At 48.5% G+C, this 8523-nt stretch overlaps 1 protein-coding gene across 7 annotated transcripts in view; it reads right to left on the reverse strand.

The window, feature by feature from the left end:
- CPNE2 (copine 2) overlaps positions 1-8523 on the reverse strand; it is a 172684-nt gene that overhangs the window by 109037 nt on the left and 55124 nt on the right. The gene's annotated exons all lie outside the window — the stretch shown is intronic.

The following is an 8523-nucleotide window of genomic DNA, read 5'->3' on the forward strand; positions in this document are numbered from 1 at the left end:
GCCTTCACAACCTCCTCAGGCAAGTAGTTCCACAAGTGGACTGTGTGCTGTGTGAAGAAGAACTTCTCATGATATCAGGTGGGTTTCTTAGACCCCCAGCTGCTGGAATCAGGAGATTGCACAGGAATCTCAGCTTGCATTTAAAATTAAAAACGTAAGTTTCCAGCCCTCGTGATTATGGAGAAAGGCTTGAAAATGTGAAGTGACAGCTCCCTAAAGGGTCAGAAACCAGAAGTTATTATTTTTAAGCCAATCCCACAGTGTTTTTACCTGTTAGGTTTTGATCTCTTGGGGCAGGATATTGAGTAGGCAGAATTACTCAATTTGGTATTGGGCTAGAGCATGTCAGAACCCTGTCTCTGATAGAAAGATCTCCTACCATTTTTACATCCACTCCCTCGGTTTCATCTCGTATCTAAAAGACCGAGGCCCCGATTCTCTGTTCCTCTGTCCCTGCACAGGAACGCGGCAGAAGGTGGCTCAAAAATGGATTGAAGTCACCTTCATACTCTCTGTAACATTTCGGGCAGCTGGGATCTGCCAGAACCCCCCCATAAATCACAGCAGCCACATGGCTACTCACATTTATGATCAAGCTGCAATTGCCTCTTCGGGACCCCATCAGCCAGGTGAGACTAGCCCGAGCACAGCACAGTCCAGCCACGCTCCCGTCTCGGCCCCCAAATGCTCCCTCTGCTGGGAGCAGGGCTGAGGAAGAGCCAGTGCACTGGATTCATAGGGTGTATTCCCCTTCCCCTTCAGGCTGTTTTGGTGGTTTAAGGGGGCCAAAAACCCACCTGGAATCTGGCCCCTATTCCAGGCAAGAATTCTGTATTATTCCAAATTGCATCAGCAAAACCCTGACGCCAGAGGGGCCTGTTTTTCTGCTAGCATCTGATTTATTGTTTTTTAAATAAGATTTTCACTGGCGCCTCAGTAACATGATTAGACAGAATCCCTGTGGACCCCATCACAGAGAGCTCATTTTGCCTCGTTGCTTCGCTCCATGCAATAGACCTGGAGCAGCAGAGCTGAGTAACCCTGTCTGCAGTCGGAGGACCCGAGCCAGGGTTTTAAAGTGAGTGGAGGAGCCCAGCACAGGGTACCAGTCCACAAATCACTTCTCCTGACGTGCAAAACCCTGCCAACAACAAACCATTCCTACCACTGCGCTAAGCAATGCTACAGCCTTAATTAGGATGCCAAAGACCCTTATTAGCGCTTCAGTTTGGGAGACGGTTGAAATTACTACCCTCAAAGCACTGTTATTTAAACTCTACATTAGCACCACTCTGGAAGAGGGTCAGGGGAACAGAGCTGTGCCCTCGGGCTGGCCTCGCTCTGAGAAAATAGCCCGGTTGTTGGCAGAGGGGGGAAGAGATAAACCGTGCTGAAGAACAAAAAGTGAGCAGGGACCAACACGGTGAAATTTATGGAGAAGCTGCAGCAAGATGAATGGATTATAAAGCTATTGTGATCACTTAGTCTGATTTCCTGCATAAGCATAGGCCATGCCCCTTCCCTGAGTTAATTCCAGTTTGATTCACATCATATGGTTCTGTTTCTAATGGGGAGTAATGCTGGAAAGAAAAGCCAGGGGCTCAAGGAAGGGGATCTTCATCTGCTTTTGGGTTAAGCTGATCCCAAAGGGTTAGTTATTTGAGTCTTGCTATTACAGAAGGGCCCTCTGGGGGGTAGGGAACTGCCCCAAAACCAAACTGTACAGGGTTATTGATCCCTTTAATTATAGAAATTATCTCTGGCACCAAACACCTCTGATCACACCTCCCAGTTGCTCCAGATTTTGCAGAACATCTTTCAACTGGACCAGGCTGCCTATTCGTCTGTGTTACAAAAGTAGGCCCCTGTGATGTAATCCAATTAAAATATGACCATGCAGATTATTGTTGCTACCACTGTTATATCAATGCAACAAATCTTATACAAAGTGTGATGTATGGCCAGAAAGGGTTAAGCATCCTGCAGGATGAATGACACAGAGTCAACCATTAGAGACAAGGGAGTGGTAATTAGGGCCACTCCATGGTAGATAGGCTAGATGAACTTTGAAATGCAAACCTAAATTGTTAGAAATTGGAGGTGATACCAATTGTATGTGTGTGCTCATATGTTAGCCATGTAAACAGACAGTTCCTGATTGTCACTATAGCTGTTGATTCAGAGATCAAAAAGGAATATTAACATTTAAATGAACTGTAAACATAGGATATGGCTGTGTTCCTCTCTCTTTGAAATGTATAGCAAATCACCCGAGAACGATGGAAAACGGGCAACTGCCTTATGTCAATCTGTGTGGATAATTACCGGTGATACTTAAGAAATGGATCTACTTCAAAAGTCCCTATAATTGCTTATTGTTCGCCAAAAGACTCTGAGCTGTCACAAGAAGACCTGGTATTGTATAAAAGACCTTTGGGTCCCAATCCTTTGGATCTCAGACCTGCTTGATACTTCATGCAAGAGAGGCTTAAGTCATGCGGCTTGGATCCCAGTCCTAAACTGGAACACCCTGAATATGAAGATTGAACTATAACCTATGAACGAATTCTGAAAGAACTCTTTGCAACGACAACGCTCGCCATCTCTACTATGAATTCAATCTCAAGAACTGTACTCATGTCTGTATGTATACTGATCCTTTAACCAATACTCCCTCTCTTTTCTTTAATACATTTTAGTTTAGTTAATGAGAACTGGCTGTAAGCGCGTATTTGGGTAAGAGCTGAAGTATTCATTAACCTGGGAGGTAATGTGTCCAATCCTTTGGGATTGGTAGAACTTTTCTATATGATGAATAAGATTTTCAGTAATCCTCATCAGATTTGACTTGGGTGTCTGGGTGGGGGCCTAAGGCTGGGTGGCTTTAAGGGAACGGTGTTGTTGGCTTCTGTGCAACGAGTGAGGTATTCTGGAGCCTGTTTTGTGCTGGCTCAGTAAATCAAAGTATTGGAATATCCACCAGTTTTTGGGATTTTTTTCCCCATTCTTTGCAGTGCACCATAATTGAGCGACCTCACTTGGTTCCCCTGAGACCCTGCTCACAGCCCCTTTCAACAAATACAAAGAGACTTCCCCTTAACCTAGGGGCTGCTGCAAGGACCTGGGTGTCATGAGATCACTTCTGCTCTCATCCCTGCCGACTGCGGCACGGTATTTCCACGCGCTTTGAAAAAGCCGGCTTCACCGCACTCACAGGCGGAAAGCTTCTCTTAGAACAGGTCTAGAGTTGACAATATTATAATCTGTCTGTCACGCTGCAATGCGCGACAGAATGCAGGTGGGCCACCTTCTGGTCCTTCGGCACAGTTTGATTGTTGGTGTCACAAAGGTACCCTTCAAACCTGCCAATGACCCATTACCGAGTACAACCCCCTTCTCACATTTCAGCCAGTACGCAGGAGAAAACCACCTCTCTCCTCTCTTTTCCATAACCTGCCTGGAATTCTTTTAATCCTGCAAAGAGAGTTCAAGCAATGGAAAGAGTCATTTGGGTCCAAACAAGGAAGAGAAGTTTGATATTTTTAATCTGTCCCAGAAAGAGCACTGGACTAAATAAAGATTTCTGCGTGGGCCAAGTGGGGCATCTTGACTTACAAGCACAAAACGAGGAAAAGTTCCCCAAGTAACGGAGCCTGCCCAGGATGAACACAAATGTAAAGCTCCATAGCAGCAGAAGGGAGATTTATTAGAGATGTTCCATAGTTCTCAACGACTGGGGAGCGCTGGTAGGGGGCCTAAGGAAAGCTTGTGCTGGCAGGGTGATGCAGCTAGAAGGGAGGGCCAGTCCAGAGCCTGCAGGGCCTCACTCAAACACCCCCGAGAGAGAAAAGGGGAGGGATGGAGGCTGAAGAGCCAGAACTCCTCATCTCTAACCCTGAGGGGAGAGAGGGAAACACAGAACAGGGGCCAAGGAGCTGCTCCTGTTTACACCAGGTCTGAATTTGGTCCTATGTCTCTCCATGCCTTCTGGTGTTTGACCTGGATATGTCGGCCTGGATTTTCAATAGAGCTTCAGCTGCCATTTTCAGCACCCAAGTACACAGCCGGAGCTTCGGAACAGCTCAGCAGGTGAGCGCTTCGGAAAAAATAGGCTCCAACTGTGGGTGCTGAGCATTTGAAAACCTGGCCCCGGCAGTCTTGTCTGCTAGCTCCGTGGGGCAGAGACCTTGTGAGCCACTTCCAGTGGAAGATAAGCACTGGCCATGTTGCTGCTGCTCAGGGCCACCCGGGGGGGGAGCAAGTGGGGCAATTTGCCCCAGGCCCCGCAGAGGCTCCCACGAGAGTTTTTTGGGGCCCCTGGAGCGGGATCCTTCACTCGCTGCGGGGGCCCCGGAAAACTCTGGCGGGGCCAGGGCTCCCGGAGCGGACTTCAGCAGCAATTTGGCGGCAGGGGGTCTTTCCGCTCTGGGGCGGAAGGACCCCCCGCCGCAGAATTACCGCCGAAGCAGGACCCGCCGCCGAAATGCCAGGTCTTTGGCGGCAATTCGGCAGCAGGTCCCAGAGCGGAAGGACCCCCCGCCGCCAAATTACCGTCAAAGCCCCCAGGCCCTCTGAATCCTCTGGGCGGCCCTGCTGCTGCTGCACATGACCAGATAGTCCAGGCTGTGAAATGCAAAGAGGGGACAGGATAGAAACAGCAGGATGAGACTCAGAGCGAGTCACTGGGTCTCTATCAATCGGAGGTGACCTGTGCAGGAGTGGTACAAAAGCGGCCAGCCGTTCTCTGCAGAGCACACCAGGAATGGCATTTGTCAGTGTGCCTCACTGCATCTTACGGCCACAGCAACATGCCGTCAGTTCAGTGGAAAGTTTAATGAAGACATGACTAATTTTTATGTAGCTCCTTGGCTTGTTGTTTTTCAAAGGCTGATTCACGGCAAATTTTCAGCTCCTGTTAAGCTTAGTGAGACAGAATCATTGCACCTGAGAGCCAATCTGACTGCTAGAAACAACACTGAATCGTAATCTTCGTTGGCGTTATCTGGCACCGCATGTAAGACACTGCAGGCACCAAGTCTGGGGATATTTCTTTCGCTTAACTGTAGCCTCCATTGTTGTCATCTGGACTGATCGTTAGTGGCTCACTACTGAAGGATTTTACCTACATTCTGAAGGAGCTTTAACTTTATGCTTTCATCCACCTATGCCAGCTCCTACAAGGGAGTTAATCACTTCAACCCCATTAGACACACAGAGTCTATACTCGTCGACTTGTCCTTCCATTGCAATCCTGTAACGTTGACACCGTATGGGGTACTGCAACGTGATGTTGCCTCAACCCAGCTTCAGGGCATGAGATCCTATGATGACATGCCGAGGGTCCCCAAAGCTGCATCGGCCCAGTGACCAACCTGTATCCAGACGAACCTGAAAATATCAGGACAAAACCTTCCTGTTGCCATAGCAGCACCTTACTGGGAGTAACATTGGCCAGTCCCAGTTCCAGGGGTGGCTCTAGACATTTCGCCGCCCCAAGCAGGGCAGCGTGCCGCGGGGGGCGCTCTGCCAGTTGCCAGGAGGGTGGCAGGCGGCTCCGGTGGACCTCCCGCAGGCGTGCCTGCAGAGGGTCCGCTGGTCCCGCGGCTTTGGTGGACCTCACCGGAGCCGCCTACCGTACCCTACCGGCGACCGGCAGATCGCCCCCCGCGGCATGCCGCCCCAAGCACACGCTTGGCGTGTTGGGGCCTGGAGCCGCCCCTGCCCAGTTCCTGCCCCAGCCCCCATTTGTGGATCCCAGCCAGCTGCTCTCTAAACGGGAACATTTAGCATTCAGGAGCAGTGACCACTCCCCCTTTCCAGCTGGAGGCAGCCCAGCCACCGGCAGCCAAGTTCTAACAATGTGCTGACCTAACCTTCACTGACTCCACAAAAGCAGAGTGTCTAAGAAACTGCCCATTCAAGACCAAATCTCTATAGTGTATTTTGCAAAGTAACAGGGGCTAAACAGAGCAGATGCAAAAAAATAAACCACACATTTGATTGCATTGTAAAGAAAGCTGATGTTGAAGCCATCTGACACAATCTTATTGATAGCAAAAGAGGACTTTAGAATTACGGCAGATTAAAGGGACACTGCATGACAAGATTAGAAATCCTGTGACTCTAACCCAGATCCCTGCATTAGCATCAGCAAACAAAAAAAATAACAACCCAAGACCGAGATGGGTTTTAGCTTTCGATTTAAGTGACATTTTACTACTGTTGAAAGGTGCTGAGAATTCAGAGCCCTGGAGACTTAAGATCTTCTTTAGCCTCACAGAACAGATACAACATGGCAGTGAAAGATTCCCATACCCCACCCAGGGTGCCCCATCAATGTTCCTCAACCCTGACTTGGAGGGACCAACTCTAGGAGCTAAGGCTGGTTCAGGTTATAACCCAGTAACCCAGTTCATTCATCGGCTTCTTTGCCAAGACCCTTCTGGTGTCAGTCCAATTCGTTCCAATTGTCAGTGCTTTTTTGGTGGGGACTCCTGTTACCAGGGACAATCTATTTGTTCCATTAAAAGAGAACTGGATAAATTCATGGTGGTTAAGTCCATTAGTGGCTATTAGCCAGGATGGGTAAGAATGGTGTCCCTAGCCTCTGTTTGTCAGAGGGTAGAGATGGATGGCAGGAGAGAGATCACTTGATCATTACCTGTTAGGTTCATTCCCTCTGGGGCACCTGGCATTGGCCACTGTCAGTACACAGGATACTGGGCTAGATGGACCTTTGGTCTGACCCAGTACGGCCGTTCTTATGTTCTCATATGTTCTTATGTACCAGTCCATAGCTATTAATTATCTTCTACCACTACTGGCCTGGGCCAAATTCAAAGCGATGACCTACAGGTTGAAAGCGAATGGCTCCACAATTCTCCCAGTGCTTTTTATGTTTTTTCCATTCAGCAACTTGTTACATAAGGAAAAGCCTTCCAACACATTACATCCCTTAGAATCATAAAAATAAACCTGCAGTTCCTTGCACAAACATCTTGGCCCCGTGCCTTCTTCACGGCTTATGTTGTACACTGAGCAAACACGTTTTGTCTGCACAATCTTGGGTTTTAATTTAAAATGCAAACCTCCCCGGCCATTGTGACCAGAGGACAGGCTGCCCGTAATTCCTCAGAGCAACGTGTTCTCTAAATAGGGCTGCCCTTTAGAAAGCAGTGAACTCTTGGTTCTAAAGAACTGCAGGAACCTCTAATATAAAGAGGGGAACGTCCACTTCAATTCCAGGGGATAGAAGAGAGAGAAACTGGGGTTGGTTTTCTGGTGATCTCACCAGAGAGCTGTCTAACTACAGCCAGTCTATAAGACACTCCATATCAACAGTGAAGTCCATGGTATTCTGCAATCCAACCTGCAGTAGCTCTCATCTATAAATGCAAAGGTTCAATCCACGCAGATTACAATTCCTAGCATGCAATGGTCTGCCTCCATCCACAAGGAAGGCTGCCCAGATCAGGAAGGACCCTTACATGTTAGGGCCTGTAGTCTCCATATGAAAGATGAGGAGACCTGCAGTATTGTCTCTCTTACGCAAGTGGTCCCATAGCTCCTAGAAAGTTGTAAGATCCTCCCTCCCCAGCCCCCGAGTTGGGCCAGGTCCGTCCTGCTTATCAAACACAAACAGTGCCCAAAGGGACTGTAACTATTCCTATGAGCGATGTGCCGTCGTGCTGCATTCCAGTCTGAGGCCTGGTTTCAGCAGAGTAGATGTTTGGCTGGTGCTTCTTTTTTATTTTTTTTTCGGATGGTAGATCCTTGGTATCTGGCCAGAACCGACTTAAATCATCAAATAATTCATCCAATTCACACACACCATTAATTTCATGAGCAGCTTCATATTTCAGAGGCAGAGTGCCTGAAACAAGACCACGCACCGGCTCTTTGTGCTTTGCATTTTTACGGGGGAAACAAATTAGATTTCTTTGTTCCACTGTCACAGGGCTGGGTGGGTGCTGGAGTTCCTCTTCTCCCAGAACAAACTCAGGTTTGCAGGCCCTGCCATGGGCATGGGGAGGGTGACCAGTCTCAATTTAAGGAGCGGCGAAGGGAGTAAATGAAAGCAGTTCTCTGCTCCTCAGCAACCCACCAGGAGGAATCATGCTGCCAAGGCTGATTTTCAACAAGCGCGGGGGCAGCGTGTTTCTCTTTAAGGAACCTCAGCTGGCCCTTGCTGATGGGCAACATTATTATTTGCAAAAGGAACTGCCCAAGAGCTGCTAACCTCTGCTCATCGCGGCTGGGCAGCACACCTGGTGTTTTCCCGGATGTGCTAAAAGGAGTGGAAGTGATATTCTAGTTCTCTCCCTCTAGGTTTAGGGCTTATGTTTCCCCCTCCTCCACGTGCTCCTTCTGACACAGGCTTCCTGATAACAGGCTAAGTCTTCAAATAAACACACAATTGCGAATCTATGCAACCCTGTCTTCTCAAAATGGTTAAGGGTAGCCTCCCCCTCCTCTCCCTTGGGCTTTTGACCTTGTCCTTCTTTAGAAGATAGGCTCTTTGCT

Source organism: Mauremys reevesii, linkage group 16 (assembly GCF_016161935.1).
Source record: "Mauremys reevesii isolate NIE-2019 linkage group 16, ASM1616193v1, whole genome shotgun sequence".
Classification (NCBI taxonomy): Eukaryota; Metazoa; Chordata; order Testudines; family Geoemydidae; genus Mauremys; species Mauremys reevesii.